At 50.4% G+C, this 23,940-nt stretch overlaps 1 protein-coding gene across 1 annotated transcript in view; it reads right to left on the bottom strand.

The window, feature by feature from the left end:
- ITPKC (inositol-trisphosphate 3-kinase C) overlaps nt 1-23,940 on the bottom strand; it is a 506,565-nt gene that overhangs the window by 341,326 nt on the left and 141,299 nt on the right. Inside the window, exon 2 of the mRNA XM_085625774.1 lies at nt 6,725-6,862. The gene's annotated coding sequence lies outside the window, so the exon portion shown is untranslated. The remainder of the gene's footprint in view (nt 1-6,724; nt 6,863-23,940) is intronic.

The raw sequence follows: 23,940 nt of genomic DNA, 5'->3' as shown, positions 1-23,940 counted from the left end.
GTCACCTCCTCCCGCTCGCCCCTCCGGGAATGGGAAATAAGGGACAGGGCATCCCCCCGAATCACCGTCTTAAATGCCTCCCATAGCGAGACCGCCGATGACACCGACCCCACATTATCATCAAAATATCGCTTAAGGGACTTAACCAACTCTGCGCGAATGGTGGGGTCACGCAGGTACCAGGGATTAATCGGGACCACCCTACCCTCTCCCCTCGGGAGAATATCGAAGTGCAATAAGAGCGGGGAGTGGTCTGAAATACCCCGCGCCAAATGGCGCACCTCCCCGATCCTCCCCGCATGCGCCGCCGGCACCAGGACATAGTCTAGCCTTGAGAGACTGCCATGGGCCCCGGAATGAAAGGTGTACTGTTTCTGCGTAGGATGTTTCAAACGCCAACAATCCACCAGCCCCAAGGTATCCAAGAGGCCAGACAACCACGCTTGGGCACGGGGGAGATCCCTAGGGGGGTGACGGTCCTCAGTTCCGGAAACCACAGCGTTAAAATCCCCCCCAACCACCAGAATCCCCTCCGGAAGGCCAAGGAGGAGGCGCCCCAGATCCGCAAAGGTGGTCGTCTGCAACCCTGGCGGGACATAGACAGAAACAAAAATAATCACTCTGCCCTCCATTCTACCCACCAGAACCGTGTAACGTCCCCTGTCATCATGGAGCACCTCATCAACTTCCAACGGGAGCGAGGTCTTGACCATGATGCCCACACCCCTTGAACCAGACGTGAAGCCCGAATGGGCCAGGAGGCGGTAGCCCCGTCGGTTCATAGCACGAAAGGAGTTGCCAATGAGGTGCGTCTCCTGCAGAAAAACTATGTCAGGTGAAATTCGTTTCAGGAACTGCAGGACCACACCTCGTTTTATCCTGTCCCCCAGTCCATTAACGTTCCAGGACAAAAGACTCAGTCCCCTACCCCCCATCATAAACGAAAGCAATCACTCGTCCCCCCGAGAGCACTTTGGGAATAACACAACGATACTTTTGCCTTGTGGTACAAATGAACAACACCCCACCCCAACCCAACCGCCCCAACAAAACTCCCCCCTCCCTGCACCCCTGCATGAGCCCAAACAGCCCCCCCAACTTGCATTGTGCCTGTCGCCCCTATATAGTTGAAACTAGGTAAACCCCCTAGAGGAGGAAAGAGTACCCCTTCGAGACCCCGCACCACCTACAAAGGAGGGGGAACGAGTACAAAAAACGAGAGACCCTAAGCTTGGCCGAAAGCGGCAGCATCTTCGTCCAGAGTGAGTCCCAGTATCAGCACCTCAGTCCCGGTCCAGTGGGCCTTCTCCTCCCGCAGCCCCCCCCCACCATCCCGATCCCGACCCCCAGACAAAGTGTCCAGCCAGTCCCCGGCCGTTTCAGGACGGTCAAAAAAGTGAGTGCGACCATCCACCTCCATCCGCAGCCTGGCCGGGAAGAGCATGGCGTATTTTAAGTTCATGTCCCGAAGCCGCCGCTTGACGCCCAAGAAGCTCAGTCTCTGCTTCTGGACCGCTTGGGTGAAGTCAGGATAAAAGTTCACCTCCATGTTCTCCAGCTTGATCGGCCCTTGCAGTCTGGAGGCTTGCAGAATCGCATCCCTGTCCCGAAAATTCAAAATACGGGCAATAAGAGGCCGCGGAGGGGCTCCGACCTTCGGCCTTCCCCCGGGAACTCTATGAGCCCTCTCCACGGCAAAAAACTTACTCAGTCCCCGAGGCTGGAGATGGGTAGTGATCAGGTCCTCCACAAAAAGATCCGCCGCCGACTCCTCCCGTCCCTCAGGTACTCCGATGATGCGGATATTATTCCTCCGGGCCCGGCTCTCGGAATCCTCCAGGCGCCGATCCATGAGCGCACTCGCCTGACGAAGCCGGTGTACCTCCGTTTGAAGGGCCGCCACCTCAGTCGTGAGGCCCGACGCGGTGTGGGCCAAAGAATCGACCCGGTCGTTAGTCTTCGAGAGATCAGCTCTCACCAGGTTGACATCAACGAGGACCGCGTCGATTTTATGCGCTAAAGTGTCAAACCGCTGGCCCACCGAGGCCTTCATCTCAGCAATGGCGCCCATGACGTCTTGCAGAGTCAGATCTGTGGGCAAATCCGGGGCATCCGGGGGGCACTCAGAGGACTTGTGCGGTCCACCGGGAGATCCCTTCGGGAGGGTGTAGCGGTCCATGATGTTGGCCTGATGTGCGGCACCACGCCGGGTCGACTTGGCCTTCAACCGATCTCCATCTTGTTTCGTGGCCATCGTCGCGGGTCTCACACCCTCACCAGCCACGCAGTAAAAAGCAAGCAATCAAGGCCACGAGCTCCGGGGGGCCACCCCAGGATGGCGGAGCGGGCCACAGCAGGCAGGCAGGCAGGCAGGCAGGGTCTCCCAGCGAGGCCACCCCAACACAAGGAGCGCCGCGATCCCACTTGCAAAGACAGCAAGGGGGCGCGAAAGTGAAAGTGCGGGGTACGCGACTCGCCAGGCCCAGCCCGCCGTTGTTGTTCACTTTGCCACCGGGTCGCCCCCAAACGCGAATCCGGGGTCAGGAGAGAAGTAGGCCGCAAACTTCAATCGGTGCTCACTCCGGCACCCGAGGTCCGATTCGAAAACGGGAAACGGGTACCACCTCGGCTCAGGCTCACCGACACAGTCCCCTCAACCGATGCAGGATGAAGACAGGATAAACGTAGGAGGTTGCGGAGGTCCTCGGGAGCCTCGCACCTATGCGGCCATCTTGGTTGCGCGCTAGGCTCCTCCTCGATGAGAGCATTCTTGATCTCTTTGAAGATGGTCGGGGGCAATGGATCACTGAAGTGGTTGGATGGATTGATGTTCTGAAGAATCCTGTGGATGTCTTTTTCACTGAATGGGGTAAAAGTGCTCCATGAGGCCTTGTTCTTGATGATCAGGTTTGTGAGATTGGGATTATCAATGACCAGAGGAGGTGCGGACCCAGATGCTGGCAGGAGAGCCTTCTTGGAGGCAAGTTCACTGGAGATGAGTCTTGATTTCTCAATGAAGAAAGCAGAAAATTCATCACCAGACGGTGGGCTGACATTGGAGACAGAGTGATTTGTACCCAAAATTGATTGTTGTTTGTCCAGTTCGAAGAGTTTCTTGGGGCGATTAGCGGCTTGATCCAGTTGTTGTCTGAAGTAATCTGCCTTAGCGCACTTGATTTGATTGTTATATATACTCTCTAAGGAATTTTACGTGTTCCAAGGAGGGATTTGACTTCCAGGCTCGTTCAGCTGCACTGATGTTGCGTCGTTCTGTGTTTAGAGGTGCAATGTCATCCAAAATGTTAGAGATGGTCGAGTTGTAACTGTCGGTGAGTAACTGAACCTCACTCAAGTCGGCTTGGGAGGAGAGGGCAGTTTTACAGTGGGCAGCCAATTCAACTGGGTTTATAGATCTGAAATCCCTTTTCCAGATCTTGGATTTCGTTGGATGAGCCTTCCTCAACTTCACCTCCATATTGATATAGAAGAGAATGCAGTGGTGGTCTGACCAATCGCAAGGAGTGATGGATTCCAGTGTGATAGACTGCCCTTTCGAGGTAATGAGGTCTAAAGTTTCACCTTTGTTGTGTGTTGTCTGGTCACAGTGCTGCTTAAGTTCATGATCCTTCAGAAAGTCTTTAAGGCAAGTAACCGCTTGGTCATTATGATTAGACCAATGGAGATTGAAATCGCCAAGAAAGATTACTCATTACTCGAGATGATCTCCATTATTTGTTCAATGAAAAGGAGGTTGTCTCCCGGTGGGTGATAAAAGGTGTGAAGTTTGCAGACCGGCCGGTTGTTACTTGCGATGATGAGACAAAGATATTCACAGGCAGAGGGCGGAGAGGACTCTATGTGGGAAATCGAAAGTGTGTTTCTATGAATGCAGGATAGGCCCCCTCCATGCTTCCTAACTCTGTCTAGCCTGATTATGTTGTGAGTAGGAGGTACAAGGAGGTCTAAAATAGGAGTGGAAGCTGGATTTAGCCAGGATTCAGTAAGGATGATGATGTCAAGATCATTGTGTTGAATTAAGTCGAATATTTCGGAGGCATGTTTGCTGGCAGACCTGCAATTGAGTAGTACACATTTAAAACGCGGAGGATTAGTGGCTGAAGGAGTCTGGGTGACATTCACACGCGTGAGGTTGTCTTTATTGATGACTCTAAGATTATGAGGAGGTTCTCTGTGCAGGTTAGGAAAGATGGTTTGTATGTGCTTCGGCTGGGTCAAGTTGGCGTTGGACCTAGTCGAGTAGGAGTTGTGAAGGTCATTAAGATCATTGGACGCCAAGGTCTCAGCTCTTCTGGGCAGTGTGGGCGCATTAGCTAAGGGAATGGTTTGCGAGACAGCGGAGGCTAACATCTGGCCCAAGCAATCACTATCACTCGGGGAGGTTCTAGGTAGATTCATAGAGGTGAGGATGGAACTAATCATTGGGAAAAAATCCTTAGAAAGGACTTTTAGGTCATGTAGTTCGGTAGTGAGAAGGTGCAGTTGGAGATATATATCATCAAGGTGTGCACCTAGGTCTGAAAGGGGTATATGGTGTGTTAACAGAGAGGAGGAGTCTCCGTGTAAGCCTGCGTGCGCTAAGATGGTGGATCGTTGTTCCTGGAGAGGGAGTTGAACTTGTGGAACTAGCGGGGTAAAGTGAACCTTGGGAATCAGTGATGTAGCGTTAGCGTCAGCTGTCAGACCATATCTCTGAGGGTCCTGAGCAGGTCCTACCGGAGATCGAGGGTGTGGCAAATCATGTCCGGAGTGGGGCATTTATCCGTTTACCTGCTTGGTATGTGGCATACTTCTCTTCGCGCGCGGGGCAGAAGGGGTCGGACTACCTGACTGTATGCCGAGAAGACTCGAGATGTCCCTCAGTTGCTGGGGCAATGAAAATAGGGAACTGGGTGAGCTCTCCATGCGAGGATCAGAGAGAACCAGACTAGTTGGTTGTGCACCTAGCTGCCCTAAGATGTTTATCACCTGTTGGGTCACAGGACTAGAAGGTTGGGGCACCTCCAGCAGGGGCTGAGCCGCACTGTGATCAACTGGCAGCGAGGAGTAAATCAGAGGGAGCGAGGGTCTAGGCTGAGAGGTGGGGGGGGGGGGACTGGTGCTGCCCTGATTGCTGGAAGAATGAGGGTGGGTGTCAATGGACTTTGCCGAGGCCACGTGCTTGAGGGATGGGAAGATACTTTTACTGTTAGTCCCTAAGCCGAGTGCTCTGTGAAGAACTCACTTGCGCTCTCATGCGGGGCCCTTTTTGCATTATGGGTTATGACACCTTTTTGCGCCTCCATGCTTCTTGTACTGACCGTACTCTTGCACCATTTGCGATAGCACCATATGCACTGCTACGCACCATTTTTCCCCCTCACTGACTTGTTTATTATCCTCCTCCCTGACACTGCACTATGACGGACACTGTCCTTTGGACCTGGAACGCCCGGGGGGCCTAACGACCACCGGAAGCCGTGGCAGGTCCACGCCCACCTTATTCATCATAGGGTGGACATATGTTTCCTGCAGGAAACTCATCTCATGCCCACCACGTCCTCTAGGCTCCTCTCCCGACACTGGGGTGAGATTCACTCCTCTTATTATTCTAATTATTCCCGGGGGTGTCCATCCTGTTACGTAAGGGGCTCCCTTGGCATACCTCACAGGTGGTTGTTGACCCTTGGGGGTCGCTTTGTGATTCCCCATGGCACTCTACATGCCCAGCCTCTGACACTTGCCGCTCTGTATGGTCCCAACTGTGATGACCCTGATTTTTTCGCACAAGTTTGTCACCACATTTCTGCTCTCGGTCCTACTGCGCTCCTCTGGGGTGGGGACTTTAATATAACGCTTTCCTCTTCCCTTGATCGGTCCGGCCCCCATACCCTTCACCCGCGCGCCACCGCCCTCCTCAATTCCATTCTCGCTGACAACTCCTTGTACGACGCATGGCGACACACTCGCCGCGACACGTGTGAGGGTACCTGTGTCACTGGTTCCCGTGGCTGCTGGTCCTGATTGGACCTCTGGATTACTACCCCGGATGTTCTGGCTTGGCTCACCTCTGTCGATCTCATGGCGCGCACCCTCTCTGAACATGCTCCTGTTCGCTTATGCCTGTGCCTTCCCCACTCTCCCTGCCGCACTTTCTCTTGGCGGCTCCCCCTAACGCTCTCTGCGATTCAGTATTCTGTGATGAAATCCAGACTGCAATCTTCGCTCCCTTTCTTCCTCCGACTCTTAGTGCCCCCCCCTTTTCATACATGGTGCCGTGCAAGACATTTTCTCCTCATTGGTTTTGGTGTTTCCCCGATTTATTTAATTGATATTGTTTTTTTGTTGTATATGCATGTGGTAGCCTTTGATCCTTTATGTTGTATCGCAGTGCATATTATTTTTTTATGGTGCAACACTGTAATTTTGTTATGTCTCATCCTCAATAAAGGTTTTTGAAAACCCCAAAAAATAAAAAAAATTATAATTGAAACCACTAATCAGACCATTTAATTCTTGAAAAATTCAAATGTGGCTTCAAAAGAGTTTCAAGCTTGAAAGTTTAAACAACCAAATGTTTACTCTTCGATTCCTGCTCAGACAATCTGATTGGCTGGCAGCAACAAACACCTGTTGCTGTGGCATTACAGGACGCTAGGCACCAAAGCCTAAGTACCAACAAAATTGACAGAGATGACACATAAGCACTGGATGTGCAAGAACTTACCACACGGGGAAGGTTTCTGGGGGCTGTCCAAGGGCGACAGAAAGAGTACCAAATAGCAAATACGCCTCTTTTTTCTTGCAGGATTTGCAGATCCAATTTCAGGTCCACGAATCTGCTCACAGGTCTGCTGTTATGGGTCTATGTGAAAAAAGATTAGGCATTTCACAATCAAAAAGATTAAGCCTACACAGTTTTTTAATCTGTTTACATTGTAAAATGAGCGACAATTGCATTTGTGATATTTAAAAATCAATAAAGCAAGCAAGCCTATTGGCTTGAACTTGAACATAAACATAAACATGACCATGTTACCTAAGCCTAGAGACACCCACAAACTATTACAGTAGACCCAAACTATACTTTGACCTTTGCTTCAAAAACACTGAGCATTTATTGTGGCTGTAACCAAAAAGGGATAAACCTACTAAACCACTTCTCACTGCATTTGTCAGAGTTGACCGAGTAGAAACCTTTCCTACTGTATTAGTCAAATTCTTCAAAATCTAAAGGCTCTTAATATGGTGTTTGTGTTAGGATTCACAGTGAAAAAACCCTCTTATTGCCTTTATCAGAGTTCACAATGTAAAGCCCCATCCTTATGCATTTGTTGGAGGGTTTACAATTTAAAGATTATGCCCATGGAGTTTGGCAAAGAGTTCACACTGTAAAAATCCCCACCTATTGCATTTCTCACAGACTTCAAAATGTAAAACAACTTTTCATGATTTCTGGCAAGCAATTTCACATACAAACCGTTCATATAATATCCGGCAGAATTCCTAACTACTCTACTACTCAAAGGCATACACCACGCAAAGCCTCTTCCTGATGTATGTGATCGGAGGCCTTCATTAACATGTACTTAACAATCAGGAGCAATAACTTCTTAGGCACACTATCGCAACTATTATTCAATGAATGCGTGTAGAGAAGGAGAACGTGGAAGGAACCACAGCCCCTCTCTTAGTACTACTATGTATAGCTCTTTTTCTTGTGATCACATAACATCATGCCAACAAAATAAAATGTAATTTAAAAAAATAGATTTTGTTGGCCGGAATAATAATGTACTTGTCCACTAGTCAGCTGTGGTAATCCATGTTAGATAATACTTGGTCTGCAACCCTTAACACAGTGCAAAAGTAATCCACCCATAAAGGCCTACTGGCTTTCCCATATACATTTTATAATAAATGTATGTATGTATCTATGTACGTGCATGGGGTTTCTATAGAGCAAACTTAGCCAACAGGCAGCAGGGCACTGAACATGGTAATAAAGAAGTCTACTACTGCCTTTATCATACCTTTTTCTAATAAACAGGCCAGCACTGTGGCATTTGATATCATTTTCTGTTCCTAATGAACCAATCATGCCTACAGACTTGATTATTGGCATGTCACTATAACAAAGTCAGTCCTATGGACTGAGCATAATCTGTAATACATACATTTTTTTCAACCGAAGCACACAACTTCTGCCCGAAAATATCTAGCATGAAGGGAAATAAACATATTAACGAAGCCAAAGTCCTTCTGTCTGTTAGTTCCTCTTGAAGGTCTTTTTCTGTTGACAACAATAAGGTCTGTCCAGAAATTAACAGGCATTTCCCATACACAAAATGTCGAACAGTTCTATATTTTAGAGACGCAGGCATTAAATGTGTGATAAGGCTGCCCTCTCGCTGCAATGACCAAACATTGCAGTGAGAAACACATGAACAAGGTTTTTAAAATTGAGCACTGGAATCGGACGAAATACGGGAGGGGAGGAACATAAACCATTCTTTCACTCAAAGAATTCTAAAGGTTGTACCATGCATTTCGATAAAAATGAATTTTAAAACAATGCGTTCAATGCTTTTTGTGTATATTGACAATATAAAAACAAAAATAGCAACGTCATGCACTAACACCAGGGCACAAGTCCTATAAAAAGAAGTGGGGGGACAGACCAAGTTTGGCAGTATGCAAGTCACATCATGACGCGTGCCAACACAGCACATGACGTCATGACACGTGGCATCCCACATGGCATCACAGGAAGTATTGACCTCACTGAAAGACTCTGCATTAGGACGAGTAGCGCTATAAAAGAAATAAAATAGTGATATTTGTATTGTTATTTGTGTAAATACTGGGGCAGACCATCCCATCTGACATTCTTTTTTTGATATTCAAATTTTTATTGGTTTTAAACACATACAAACAATTCAGCAAAATCACGGATAGCGGATATTCATTTGCATCATCAAAAACTATGTGACCCCAATTCAGCACCCCTCGGGGAATACAACCACAGGAAAACTGAAAGTGCCATTCGTTTCCTTCGACAGCGTCCAGCCATTTACCCCACACCCTTTTCTTGGGGCATCCACGCGCCGCGTAGAGAGCCTTCTCTTGTGTCGCGCACTAGTCCACCCCCTTGCGCCACTTTCCCAGAGCTGGTGGATCAGGACAAATCCATGCTGCTGCTATGTCGCGCTTGGCAGCTATCATGGCTGTGTTAAAAAAGGTCTTAACGTTCCGGAACCCATCTAGCCCATCTGTTATCCCCAATATGTTGTGGGTTGTGAGGCACTGTCCACCCCAAAACCTCTGTAAGTTCCCCTTCAAAGGCTCTCCAGAAAGTTGCCAGCAGGGGACAGGTCCAGACCACGTGAAAAAAATGTGCTGGGGCCTGGCCGCACCTAGCGCAAGACGAATCTGAGCGTAGGCCCGCTCGGTGAAGGCGTACCGGAGTGAGGTAAGTGATGTGCAAGTAGTATAATTGGATGAGTCTAAGTTTGGCGGAGGCAGTAATTGTTTTGGGCGCCATGAGCACATCGTACCAATCCACCTCATCCAGTGGCCCCACCCAGTCTGCCCATTGTTCCTTCAGTCTGTCCAACGAGGTGGGAGTGTTTTTGATTAAAGTGCAGTATATCCGGGAGATGCCCCCCCTGCCCAAGTCCCCCAGTAGCATCTGGGCCTCCGTGGGGCTGTATTCCGGGAGCCGAGTGTTATCTGTGATGTGCACGTGAAGGGCGTGTCTTAATTGCAAATACTTATAAAACTGGGAGGTGTGCAGGGAATAACGGGTGCACATATCTTGGAAGGAAAGCATGTGATCCCCAACCCAGACGTCCCCAAGCTGTGATATGCCTATGAGGTCCCAGGCTATGAACCCCCGTAGACCACTCACTTCCCGGAGCCAAGCCCCTTGCCAGAGGGGGGTGCATTGGGTCAATTTGCTGGTCCAGCCGGTATGGCGCAGCGAAACCCGCCAAGCCAGGAATACCGAACGCGTCACGTCTGGCAGCTGAAGCGGGACGTGTCCCCCATACAACATGGCCTGTACTTTAGAAAATCCCAGTTCGCACAACTCCAGCCGTTAGGCCGGGTCGGACCATCCCCCGTTGAACCAATCGTGGACCACCAGCAGACGTGTGGCAAAAAAGTAGAGGTACAGATGCGTCATGGCCATGCCCCCGTCGAAAGAAGGGATCCCACACGCGACCTCCCACCGCCCCATAAAAATTTAGTAAGTAATCCGTCCAACTCCTTAAACCAGGATCTGGGAAAACAGAACGGGGTGTTCTGGAGGACATAAAGGAACCTGGGGAGGATCAACATTTTAAACAAGGTGACCCGGCCCAGAGGGTTCAGGGGCAGCGCCTTCCATTTCTGAAGGTCTTCTTTGGCCTTTTTGACCAGAGGGGTTACGATGAGGGACCAGTCCAGCTCCGGGAGCATGGTAATCCATATTCCTAGGTATTTAAAGGAGTTATGCCGGATTGGAATATTAGACTGCCAGTCGTAACAGTCCCTTGACAGGTGAAGTGGGGCCAGTACAGATTTCCCGGGGTTCAGCCGAAGACCTGACGCTCGCCCAAACGCTTGCAACAACCGGAGACAATGTGGCCCGAGGAGGCGGGCTCAGCCAGAAAGAGCAGGACGTTGTCCACGTAGAGCGCTATCTTGTCCGTTTCGGTGCCTGGCCACTCCCATCCCTTAACATGGATATCAGCCCGCACCAGGACCTCCAAGGGTTCCATTGCCAGAGCAAACAACAGGGGCGAAAGGGGGCAACCCTGCCGCGTGCCCCTAGCAATGGGAAAGGCCTCGGACAGGACGCCATTCACCAACACCTGTGCCCGCGACTGCGCGTACAGTACTCAGACCAGTGACCGGAACCAAGGCCCGAATCCCATCCCGGCCAACACGTCTTGGAGATATACCCAATCCACCAAATCAAAAGCTTTTTCGAAATCTATAAGGAGGAGGGCCAAATAAGGAGTAAGTAAGTGTCGGTGGGCCAAAGCCAGCTGTCCCCTCCGAACGCAATGCCGGGTCACACGTGCGGGCATAAAGCCACATTGGTCCGGATGAACCAGCTTGGGCAGATATGGCTTTAGCCGTTGGGCCAAGATGGTGGCATAGAGTTTGATTTCGGTATCAAGGAGGGATATGGGACGGTAGACCGCACAGTGACGGAAGGGAGGCTGGGATTTCGGAAGAACCACAATAGTGGCAATGTCTGTCTCCGGCGGATAGGAGCCCAGATCGAGGGCTTCTTGAAAAAGGCCAGCCAAGTGGGGCACCAGTGTGTCGCGATAAGCCACGTAGTATTCTTGGGGGAGACCGTCTGGTCCTGGAGTCTTGCCTGGGGGACGTGAGAGAAATGGCTTCCTCAATTTCTTTTCTAGAGAGGTGGCAGTCTAGGTCTTCCCGGGCTGCCGTCTCTAACTGGGGGAGACTGACGTGGCTCCTTCTGAGGAGAACACGGAGCGATGATTCAGGGGTTTGTGCGGCATACAAGCGCATATAGTAGCTGGCGCACGTGCGTGCCATCACTGAGGGTGCGCTGCATACCAATCCCTGGTCATCCACCACTTCCGGAATTATACGGTTCGCCCTGGGGAAAGTAGCCAGCCTGTGTAAAATCGTGCCATTTTTGTCTCCCCAGCCATAGATTCTTGCCACCGAGGACCTCCATAGGAGCTTGGCCACGTCTATAGACAGTTGTCTAATCTCGGACCGGAGAAGGGCTAGTTGTCGGCTTTGGGCAGCGTCATCAAGCAGGGAAAGGGACTGCTCCAAACTAAGCGCCTGCGGCTCTTCTGCGGTGATTTCCCGGTGTTGCTCCTGGCTCTGCTTCTTAAGTTGCCCTTTCGCAAAGCCCCGAATGGTTGCCTTCCCTGCCTCCCATAGGGTCCCGGGGGAGGATACAGAGCCCTTGTTGGTGAGGAAGTAATGCTCCAGCTCCTTCCCTACCGTCTTCCGAAATTCTTTATCTTGGAAGAACCATGCATTCATCCTCCACGTTTGACGGACCGAGGGAGGGGGAGTCCCGGTACTGAGGAGTACCGGTGAGTGGTCTGAAAGTCCCCTGGGTAGGATACGAGTATCTACAACTGTCGAGCAGTCAGTGGCAGGGAGAAAGATAATGTCTATGCGTGCCTGCGTGCGGTGGGCTGCGGAGGTATGGGTAAAACGGCCCAGTGACTCGGACCAAGACCTCAGTAGTTTGGCTTGTGCAATGCGACAGCGGAGGAAGGGCCCATTGTGTCTACGGCCGGGTTGGAGACCACGTTGAAATCGCCGCCCACAACCGTGACGCCCAGGGGGAGAGAGGTTAGGAGGGTGGAGGTCTGTGCCAGTTTAGAGGTAAGCAACGAGGGAGGCGAATATAGGGACATAAGATGGAGAGGGGAGCCGGCCAAAGAGCCGCACGCCATCACATATGTGCCTTGAGGGTCGTGGATCACCCGGAACAGAACGAAGGGTAAGCTGCATCGCATGAGGATAGCCACCCCCCGGGAAACCCTGGAAAAGCCGGAGTGCCACACTCTGTTGTACCCGTAACGGGCAAAAAAGGGAGCAGCTGTTACCCAATAGGTGTGTCTCCTGGAGGAGAAGGATGTCGATGTGGAGGCGTTGTGCATAGCTCAGGACAGCGGTGCGTTTCAGCCTGTCCAAGAGACCATTAACGTTCCAGGACAGGACATGGAGGGAAGCCCTGGTCAAGGTGTCATCAGTCATGGCGGGTGGTGTCTGGGGCTAGGCCGCGCCACCCCATTGAGCGGTATGAGTACAAGCTGGGGCCGAGGCATGTGTGGTTGGTCACGCGCACTAAGAGATAGTGCAATCTTTGCAGAGAAGGCATATACCTGTCGTGGAAGCTGAAACAACAAAACAAATAGAAAAACAACGACAGAGGAAAAATCCAATCCCAAACCAACCCCCATCCCCCTCCCCCACCCTACACTTTGAGAACGGAAGCATCTGTCGACCCCCCATTGAACTAAACCAAACTAAAACGCTCGGATCGGTAGTGTGGAGGACCCCTCCAGAAGAACGGATATCCAGAGCATCGGCATAAAGCAATGTAAATGAACATACAAGTCCATCAGAATCTGGTGACCCCCCCATGAAGCGCTGCACCCCGATGGCGGTCCTGCGTCCAGACCTGAGCACTTGGCTACTAAAGAGTGGGAGTGCGAGAAAGGTCCGAATCCACCTGAGCCCGCGGTAGGGACGAGCCCATTAAGTCCTCTGCGGAGCGGTACCTGCTTCACGGTGGAGAGCCTGATTGACTGGAGGAGTCGCGGCGGTCAGGGGCCACCACACTGAGGGATCTGGTTGTCGAAGCACGTAACTGCACCCCTTACGAGACCTTGTGCGACGCCGTTGTTGGCGTCCCAGCGATCCCGGCCCCACAGGCTGTGACCCCCTGTGTTCTGATGAGTCTTCGTGTCGGGGGTGGAGGGGACGTTCCTCTGTCAGCTATGCCCATGCCGCTTGGGGAGATTCGAAAAATTGTGTTTTGCCCTGAAAAATGACTCGAAGGCGTGCCAGAAATTGGAACTGATATTGCAGGCCCAGGGTGCGCAGCTTCTTCTTAACTTCCGTGTAGGAGCGCCGGACGTCCTGAACTTCCCTGGTGTAGTCCGGGAATACCATAATGACATGATTTTGGAACCTGAGGGGACCTCTCGCTCTGGCCGCCCGTAGAATGGCATCACGGTCTTTGAAGTTGAGGATTTTAAGGATGATGGGGTGGGGCGGGGCACAAGGAGGAGGCCTGGGCGCCAAGGACCTATGGGCACTCTCTACAACAAACCAAGTCGACAGAGCATCTAACGGCATCCGGGACCTAAATCACTGTTCAACGAAAGTGGCCGCTTGTCCCGCTTCCACTCCCTCGGGAAACCCCACCAGGAGAAGGTTGTTACGACGTGCGCGGTTCTCAGCATCTTCGGCATGCCTGTGAAGCTACACGGTACGAGCACGAAGTTGGGCCACCTGAACCTTAAGTTGGGAGATGTCGTCCTCGGCCGTGGAGATACGGGAATCGGCCTCTGTCAGTCAGGCGGTGGTGTTGCGAAGGTCCTGTCTGAGGAGGGACACGTCCACCTTGATTTCCCCAATCTTTTCCGCTATAGACGCCTGAGAGGCACTGATAGCCTGGAGGATGGTGGCCAGATCCTTGTCTTGAGTGGGGGGAGATCCCCCCGCCTCCCCCCAGGAGGCTCCGACTCGGAAGTAGTAAACCGGTCCATTTTGGTCTGTGTGGAGGCCGGTGTAGGCTTGGGGCCCCTATCCCTCCCCTTGGCTGGGGGCCAGTCCCAATGTCACTGTGGCCGCAAGAGACCCGGAGAGGATGAAAGATCGGTGTGGTGGAGGGGGTCCAGGGACATGCAGATGCGTGGAATGTCCACGAGCCACACGAGGACCTCGTTAGAAGAGATTAATCCGTGGACACCGTCAACTGTAAGGACACAGCACCAACAACGTGGGTCCCGGATCCCTAGGGGGCCCTGCGGCTCGGCGGATCCCGCGGGCGTAACCCCAAACCCACGTCCGGACCCGGGTACCTCCGCTGCCTTCCCTGGGGTCCCTCGAGTGACCAGTCGATCCGGACGGTACCCGTTCCACAGACAGCCGGAGGATTCCGAGCTCCCCAGCGCCACCCGATATAGTGGCCGAAAAGTCCCCCCTCCTAGGGCCTGACCCACCGCTGGACAGGGAAGCCCGGACTGACCCCCACAACAGCCGGGGTCCGCCAACCACCGCCTGGGAGCACTGGCAAGCAGGGGCCCAGCGATGCCCAAAGATCAAGTGGGTAGGAGGGGACACCCGTCAAGGCCTGCCTGCAAGGGAGCCTCTGTCGCCACCCGGTAAGATGGCCAATTATGCCCAGCGCTGGACGGACCCAACCACCACCACAGCTCCTTGTGCAGGCCCACGCCGGTGCGGAATCAACAGTGCCAGTACAGGAGGGAGCTCAGTTCTGCGGGCAAATAAATGCGAGGGGAGGCCCCACCCGTCCCTACCCGATAAGGTAGCCGATCCCCCGCCTCTGCCGTGAGATGGGGGGATGCAACAAGGGACACGATCAGGCAGTAGGAGGCCTGACCCAGTACCCCTTCCTCTGTGTGGGACTATATTACCAGCTCCGCCGCCCCAGGCCCTCCGATCTGGAACCAGCCCTCGAGTCAAAGACACAGAGCAAGGGGAGCGAAGCAAGAGGCGGGGGGGGCGGGGGAACCTCCAGCACTGCTGCCCGAATCGACAGCCGGGCCCCCCCACTCACTGCAAGTTCAGCCGCAGGACCCGCTGCTGGAGGCCCGCCCGCCCCCGTGTTGCACAGGTCTCCGTCACCGCCGCCACCTCTGCCCCTCCCGCGCTGGCCGCCTACTCTCCAGGGTCAACCTCGGGCCCCGCCACCACAGTCCGGCCCCTGGACCAGCCCCCTTTATAGCAGGGAAAACAACAGGCCTTGCCAGGCACAGGGATTGGATACGGGGTGGGGGGAGGCACGCACCAACACCCGTGCCGCTGCCTGGACCGACAGCTGGTCCCCCCACTCACCGTACAAGTCTGCCAGACGACTCCCCAGCTGCACTCCGCAGTGGGCCGCCGCTCACACGAATCCTCCTCTGTTGAGGCGCCGGCCGACGTGCTGGCCGAGTTCCCGCCAAAGGCCCCGCCAGCCGCAGGATCCACCGTTCCCAAGGACCGCAGGGCAGTCGGCGCCACTCCTTTCAGGTGCTGCGGTCAGCCACTACCCCGCAGCGCCCGCAATCACCTGGTCGCACAGACGGGGGCAGCAAGGCCCTGACCGGCTGGACCACGCGGGAGGCCTAACAGGAGAACATGGGGGTGGGGGGGGGCCCGCAACCCACACCTCCACTACCTTCAGTGCTGACAGCCGGGCCCCCGTGATGATGCCACACTGCCCAGGGGCCGTTCACGTTGCCTCCGCCGCCCCAGCACCGGCCGATGCACCGGACGATCTCAGTCCGGGGCAGCGAGACACAGCTGGGCGGGAACTTCTGACGGGTGCTTCCCCACTACACAGAAGCAGCCAATGCTGAGCTGCCCCCGTGCGAGCCGCCGCCCGGCCCCTCTCGACCTCGCCGCTCAAAGGCCGCACCACCGGGTGTACAGGCCGCGACAGGCCGCGAGCTGCAGGAGGCCACAGGCACCGCGAACCAGCACCAGAACACCAGATAAGGAGCACCACCGGACGGAGACGCCACTGCGAGCAGGGAGGTGGTTCGGATGAATGCCGATGGGTGCCGGATTCAAGGCGGATGACGGAGGGCTCCGGAGCACTTTTAGAGTGCGACCGCCATCTTGACGCCTCAAGCCACGCCCTCTCCATCTGACATTCTTACAGAGCGTACACCTAGATACAGGGACTGAAAAATAAAAAAGCATGCATCTCTTAAGTATCTGTGAAGAGATAACAAGCTGTGTGCTTTTGTTTCCTCTCCTGTAAGGCCGCCTCCCATCCGATACTCGATCAAAAGGAGGGCTGATGGCCCCTCAACTTCTGCCTTTATCTTTCGCACAGCTGGAGGTGAAAAAAAAGCCCCCTAACTGCCTGCACGTTGCTGCTGAGAATAAAAAAAGTAGACAACGTGCAGGAGCTGCTGAATGTGTCTGAAAATGGCACTGGGACAAGTTCAACACTGTGGGTCCCAACTTCTTGGCAGGGGGCACAGCATCCACCCTGTGAAAATAGTGGGTGGACGCCGTGTACCCGCGTGTACCCCCGACTCGTGTCCTGACAACACCCATTTCTAGCACGTACGCTCAGGGCTAATTGCCAAGTTATCTAGACCAACCGCATATTCAGGCATTTACAGTTCTGCATGTAGTATTTCACATCCTATAAAGCTGCAAACCATATTTGAATAATACAGCTACATTTTCGAAAACGCTTTGAGTTAACTTCTCAGGCCCGACGTGTGCTCACTCGAAAAAACCTTTAAGAGCCTTTTCAGGTAGTTCTCCATTTTCGTACATGATCTTAAAATAAGATCTTTTTTCTGGACACGTTAACTTACAAGATATATTATGAATTCTACAAGCATGACTTCCAAGTCCAGTGAAATCTAGAATATTTGACACCATAACACCATACCAGTTCAGTAGGGCCCTGATACTAATTTGAAATAACCGTCAATCAAAAAAAAAAAAAAAAACATGACACAATTGGGGGGTAGAAACACAGCTTCCAAACTGATGCATTGAAGTAGTAGTCTTCTGGACTACATACACATGCTTCAGAACTCATTTGTATATCTTATAGTAAAAAGTTAAATCTAATTAACTTTGAGTAGAAAACCAAGTAATACATTTAGTTCATGAGACAGTACCCTTGGTTCCATTAATGGCATACTGCAGCATTATCGAATAGCTAGAAATCCGTTTTTGCTTATCGCTTTTTCTAATTAGGTTCTTAGCGAATTCAAGGAGCCAGACTGTGCATCACAAACACCAAAGTCTAAAAAAGAATTTTTATCTACTCCACCTGGTTTGAATGAGACAGAGATCAAGAATCTTAAAGTGTGAAACCAACCTGCTCATGATGGTCTAAACCCATCTCATTTTCTTTATTAATCGGTAAATAATTTAACGTTTTGTTAGAAATGGGGTCTCTAGTTGGTAGAGGTATGCACCTTGACCAAGTAGGGATCCACACTCTAGTCACGGTAAGTGTAGTACACAGTAAAAGTTTACTTGTGCTCACCTCCTGGTAGCTTGGCACGGAGCAGTCAGGCTAAACTAAAGACAAAATGTGTGAAAAATGTGTACACACACACACACACACACACAGTAAAAACACCACAAAAGTACTCGGCACAGTTCAGAAAAACAGCAAATATTTATCGGAGGAAATCAAGACCAAAACAACCAAAATCCAACATACAAAAGTCATGATATGAATTTTTAAAGATGAAATTAAAAATGCAGTGCTTGAGAGTCTATAGCTCCCTCTGGGGAATCTGGCCACGCCTCAGTGCCTTGGTGAGGTCAAAAACCAAAGACGTGGCATCAGAAACGAAGGACATGATAATGGAAACCAAAATGAGGCGTCACGCTGTGGAGGTGAGGAGTCATGGTAGTAGGTGAGGCGGCGATTCCTTAAAGTGGTGCAGGGTCGTTAAAGATTTTGCAGCTCCAGGACGATGAGTTGCACAGAGGTGGTGATGTTTCGGTTGCAGGGCGAGTCCTCAGTTACAGAAGGCGTTGAGGCAGTGACGATGTCTAAAGTGCGGGGCATTGATTCCTCGGCGTCGAACCGCTGGGCCCAAGGCGAGGCCTCAATCAGGATGCGGCGGAGTCGGGACAGGGCACCACTGACGTTGGTGGCGCAGTGTAGAGATTCATGGCGTTGCACACCCGGTAAGCGGTGTCCACAGCTTTGATGTAGGCAGAGGTTGTGCGTCGATTATTCAGAAAGGCACCAAATCTGAACAACACTCGGCATCATGTTTATTGGTTACAGCACCTGAATTCATCTCCAAGTGCCGAGAACTGAGTTTGGCACCACTTGGGAGGCCAGGACTCACAGCAGAGGATCCCAGGTGGTGGTTGCAAGATGCAGGTGAAGTCTCTGATGTCCCTGAGACTTCAGCAATAGGAGGCAAGCTCTGTCAAGCCCTTGGATAACCTTTAGGAAGCAGGAAGCAGAGAGTAAAGTCCAGGCCTCTATCTCTCCCAGACAAGAAGCAGCTGGCCAACACAGCAAAGCAAGCAGCGAAGTGGCAGTCGCTCCATGCAGCACAACAGCTCTTCTTCCTGCAGGATGTCCTCAGTGCAGAAGTGTTCAAAGTATATTGTGTACTTATGCCCATTATAGCCTTTGAAGTAGGGAGGCTTCAAAGAAAGGTGATTGTAGTGCACAACACCATGCCCTTCTTGGCATTGCTCTAGACACACTACAGAGAAGTATTGCAGCTCTTTGTAAGGGGACAAGCACAGCCCTATTCAGGTGCAAGTGCCAACTCCTCCAACCACTCTAGCTCAGGAAGACCCATCATCCTGCTGATGGGCCATCAGGATATGCAGGGCACACCTCAGCTCCCTTTGTGTGTGACTGTCTAGAGTGAATTCGCAAAGTGCAGCTGTAATCCAACCCAGGCATATATTCTAGAGAATGGTTAAGCAAGAAAATGCCAACTCTCGAAAAGTGGCATTTTCAGACCTGCAATTTAAAACCCAACTTTACTAAAAGATGTGTTTCACCATTGTGATTGCAGAGATACCAAACTCCAATTTTCCATCTGCTCCTAATTGGAAGTTACACTTGTAAAGTGTTACAAGGCAGCGCCAATGCTAACCTATGGGAAAGATAGGCCTTGCTGTAGTGAAAAGGGAATTTAGCAGTTTTTCAATACCCGGACAGGTAAAACTTTTAAATACACTGCACCCTGCCCATGGGGCTACCTAGGGCCTATCTAAGGGGTGCCTTATATGTAATAAAAGGAACGGTTTGGGCTTGGCAAGAAGGGGAACTTGCCAGGCCGACATGGCAGTTTAATGTGCACACACAAGCTCTGCAGTGCCAGGCCTGAGACATGTTTGAAGGTCTACTCATGAACGTGGCACAATCAGTACTGCAGACCCACTAGTAGCATTTAATTTACAGGTCCTGGGCACATATAGTGCACTGTACTAGTGACTTGTAAGTAAATCAAATATGACAATCATGGAGAAACCAAATGCCATTCCATTTTAGACACCGAGCCCATGCACTTTAGCACTGGTTAGGAGTGAAAAAGGACCAGAGTCCTAAAGCCAACAAAAAAGTCAGAAAAATTGGTGGAGGAAGGTAAAAGGTTTAGAAATACCCTTGCAAAAATGGCCAGGTCCAACACACTTGAATACAGCTTCAAAGTGATAGAAGTGCTGAAAATGAAGGCTCAAAATGTGGCGCTGTTATGAACATTTGAACGCCACAACAAAGTCATACCTGAGGTAACCTCTAGCTTGAAAAATAAAAAATCTAAAGTATTTAGAGGTTTAATTTTGATTAAATACCAATGACTATCGCAATAACAGATAAACAACCAAAACAAATGAGGAACCCTGAGATTTTGGACTTTTCCGTAAGCCTTACATGTCACCTTATCTGTCTTTAACTGAACAAATTAATCTTTACCAGGACCAACTGTCAAGAGTCATCAAAAGTCTAAACAAATAAATCATGAGGGCTTTCTTAACCCCTACAATGCTTTGGACTACCAGTTTATGTTCTCTGTACTACCTCTGCAGTGCTGAGGATGTCCACAGGTAACCCAAGAATTAAGATTGATTCAATTCAAATACTTCCACCACACCTACAAAGATCCTACTAACTTTTCACATATGGGTAGACAAAGGGACTTATCTTGCCTACTCTGTGTTCATGGACGAGCGTTACCTGATTTGAAAGTGCCCCAAAATTGCTCGCTACTGGTTTTGCGATTTACCTCAAGCTGGGAGACGTGGTGGGGTATCACTAGAACCTGGACCAGACCCACACATTATTAGGGATTGAACGAAAGGGAGCAGATACTATTGGAGCTCAATGATTTGTGTTGATGGGTCTCCTAGTTGGCAAGCGAGATATAGCTTGTCAACAGACTGGAGCCGTATACCCCAGTGTGGGTGAATGGGCACGGGGTATGGACATCATACCCTACTGTGAAAAATGAGGGCCAAAAGCAATGTACATGGAACAGGCAGGTGCTGGAGGAGGCTGAAAGCCACACTTTCCTCCCAGATCCTATTGTGCAATGTCATGGGTTACAGAATACAGGCCCTGGGTGCAAAGCATGGACAAAGGTTCAGGCCTCCACCCATAACCTGCTGTGCACAGACAAAATCAGTGCAACAGGAGTTAGCAGCACATGAACTAGGGATAAGGGTCACTACATACTGCTGCCAGGTCCCGCTACACAGGATATTTGGTCATACCAGGCTCCTGCTGCACACATCCAAATTCAGTGTTCAGCTGATTCTGAGGGCACTGTAATATCTCACTTTGGCAGGAGTGGAAGTAGATCATTTCTCATAAAATAACTTTGAAAAAAAATATACATTTTATGTCATATAGTACACAACTGTACAATCAGGACAGGCATAGGCTTGTCATTACATTCTCAAGTTTCACAGTGGAAATGCACCCGCTCTCCGCTTACAACATGAGAACCCATTACATTCATAATCATACATTTCTTACAGGTAGGGTACTGGCTGTGTTCTGAATTGTCTTTGTCCCGTTTATCTGTTAGTTGCACTCAAGCTGACTTTTCGCACCGAGCCTTTTAGGCCCTAATATCATGCTTAAACACGTACAATACCACCAGTAAATTCTTCAAAAGGAATGTGCACCAAGAAAAAGGTTGTTCAATTTCACAAGATTAAGTCCATTATCATCATTTATTATTCCACAGCATTGCACACATTTTTCAAATCTGCCAACGCATTTCGTTCCTGGATGCCTAGGAACTTCATCAGGGCTTAAAGTATAGTGTATCGTACTCACAATACTTTAGAATATTAGTTGTTGTACCATACTAGGGCAATCATCATATCACTGGGTTACATTCATCCCGTCTATAGATGGTATACAGGGACCATATCTTGCCCCAGCTCCAGACACGAGTCCTGAAATCTGTCAAGTATATCCTGAGGTCTGCAGTATACTTTAAGCCCGGATGAAGTTCCTAGGCATCCAGGAACGAAAAGCATTGGCTGATTTTTAAAAACGTGTGCAATACTATGGAATAATAAATAAAGATGATGGACTTAATCTTGCGAAACTGAACTTTTTTCTTGGTGCACCTTCCTTTCGAAGAATTTCCTGTTTTCTGGTCTCCAGTGGCACTGAACGGCAGCAAGCGCGAGAAGCGTATGCACAGGACACTAAATTCAATTAGACTGGATTGAGAGGTGTGAGAAGTTGGCCTGGCATATGCTGTCCATTAGTTATAGTGGGCACCTTGTACCAGTCCAAACAACCCTTACTGATGCATAGGTTTAAAGACAACCTTTATTGAAAGCTATCCTAGTGGTAGCTATGAAGAGCAGCCTTCAGGCTAAGTCTGGAAGGAGTGTAAAGCAGCTTGGTTTACCAGATTATAACCTCTTGAATTATTAAATGAAAGGAGAACCACACACGGTATATATAAAATATATGTATTTATTTCTAAACACTCTCTACTAACCTCTTTATGAAGTTAGAGAGCTAGGCACACAATCATACCGCTATTAAACGACAGTAAATAGCACAATATACAATGGGCCCCAGGGGGAGACCAAACCATATATTAAGAAAGTGGTATAAGAACCACCACTTGACTAGACACAGTGCCTAGAGCAAGTAGAATCGCTGGGATCCCAAGGAACCACCTAAGGTAGTGACACAGGAGACCCACAGGGGACGTGTGCAGTGTGAGAACACAGCCGCGAGCCTCGTGCTATTCTATGGGAAAGTCGCGGTTGGAATTTTAAAGGTTTAGGACACTTAGGAGAGGACTTTGATCAAACCCCTTTAGACTTAAGGGGTACTAGGGCCAACACCCACGGGAGCACCGGAGTACTCGAGTTACCTCACCCAGGGAAGCCGGGTGCATAGGTGTCAAATGGTGTCGGGAATTGTCGTTGATTTCAATGGCGACCTGCTGCAAAGTACTGCTGCCGGGAAGAAGAAAAGTGTCCAGTGTAATCCAAGCCTGGATCGAAGATCAGAAGAACCTGAAAGCAGAGGGGACAGAGTCTGGGTCACTTGCCAGTGACTGGGGCAAGATAGACGAATGCCCACCCATGTCGGGTGTTTCAGGTGCGAAGAGGTGAAGAGGTGAAGCTTGACTCTGCAGCCACGAGGACCAGAAGGCGTCGACGGTGACCAGGAGCTGGATTCGAGCTGTCCCACGAAGCATATCGAGTGCTGCGGTGTCGGTGCTTGGATTGAACTCAACAAGCCTTGGCAAAAGCAACCCACGTAGGAAGACATCAAGTACCTGGTTGACATGGGTTTTCATGGACATTGAACTGTCGATGGTAACTTCCAAGTTGCGTACTGCTATGGGGGAAGGACATGGGCCCAATTCCAGGGGCCACCAGTCTTGTGCCCAGAATTCCTCTGCTCTGCCAAACAGGATGATCTTGGTCTTGCTACCATTTAGTTGTAATTTATTTCTACCCCTCCAATCGTTTACCTGGACCATACCGTTTTTGAAACAAGATTGTGTGTCAGCGTAATCAGGACCGAAGGTGACAAGCAGTTGAGTGTCGTCGGCATACGACACTGTTTCGAAACCATATGATCTGATAATACCAGCAAAAGGTGTTAAATAAAGATTAAACAACATGGGGCTAAGAATGGAGCCCTGTGGGACACCTACACTGACTGGTCGACTGTACAAGGCTATAGAGTCTACGAGAACAGTGGTAGAACAGTCAGCTAAATAGTTCTCAAACCAGTCGAGGGCTTTCCCTCTGATTCCCACCTTCCACAGTCGATGTTTCAGGATACTGTGGGAGATGGTATCAAAGGCTGCAGACATGTCTAAGAGAACCAACATTGCTGATTCTCTTTTATCCAATGCGAGCCTGATGTTATCAGTGATCTCAACAACCGCAGTTTCCGTGCAATGAGCGGCGCGGAATCCCGATTGTGAGGGGTCGAGGAGACCATGGTTCTCAAGATGGGCAGTGAGGCGTTTGTTAACTAGATGTTCTAACACCTTCCCACAGTAAGGTAACAATGAGATGGGACAATAGTTAGCTGGTAGATTAGGGTCATCCGAAGGTTTTTTAAGGATAGGCTTGACTTGGGCAGTCAGTCAGTCAAAATTACTTTATTCGGTTTCATAACAAAAACCATAAAAGCATATAAATATATACAATATAAATAACATTTAGCATTAAACACTACAAATGAGTTAAAAA

Source organism: Triturus cristatus, chromosome 9 (genome assembly GCF_964204655.1).
Source record: "Triturus cristatus chromosome 9, aTriCri1.1, whole genome shotgun sequence".
Taxonomy (NCBI): Eukaryota; Metazoa; Chordata; class Amphibia; order Caudata; family Salamandridae; genus Triturus; species Triturus cristatus.
This window is presented reverse-complemented; position numbering and strand designations above follow the sequence as displayed.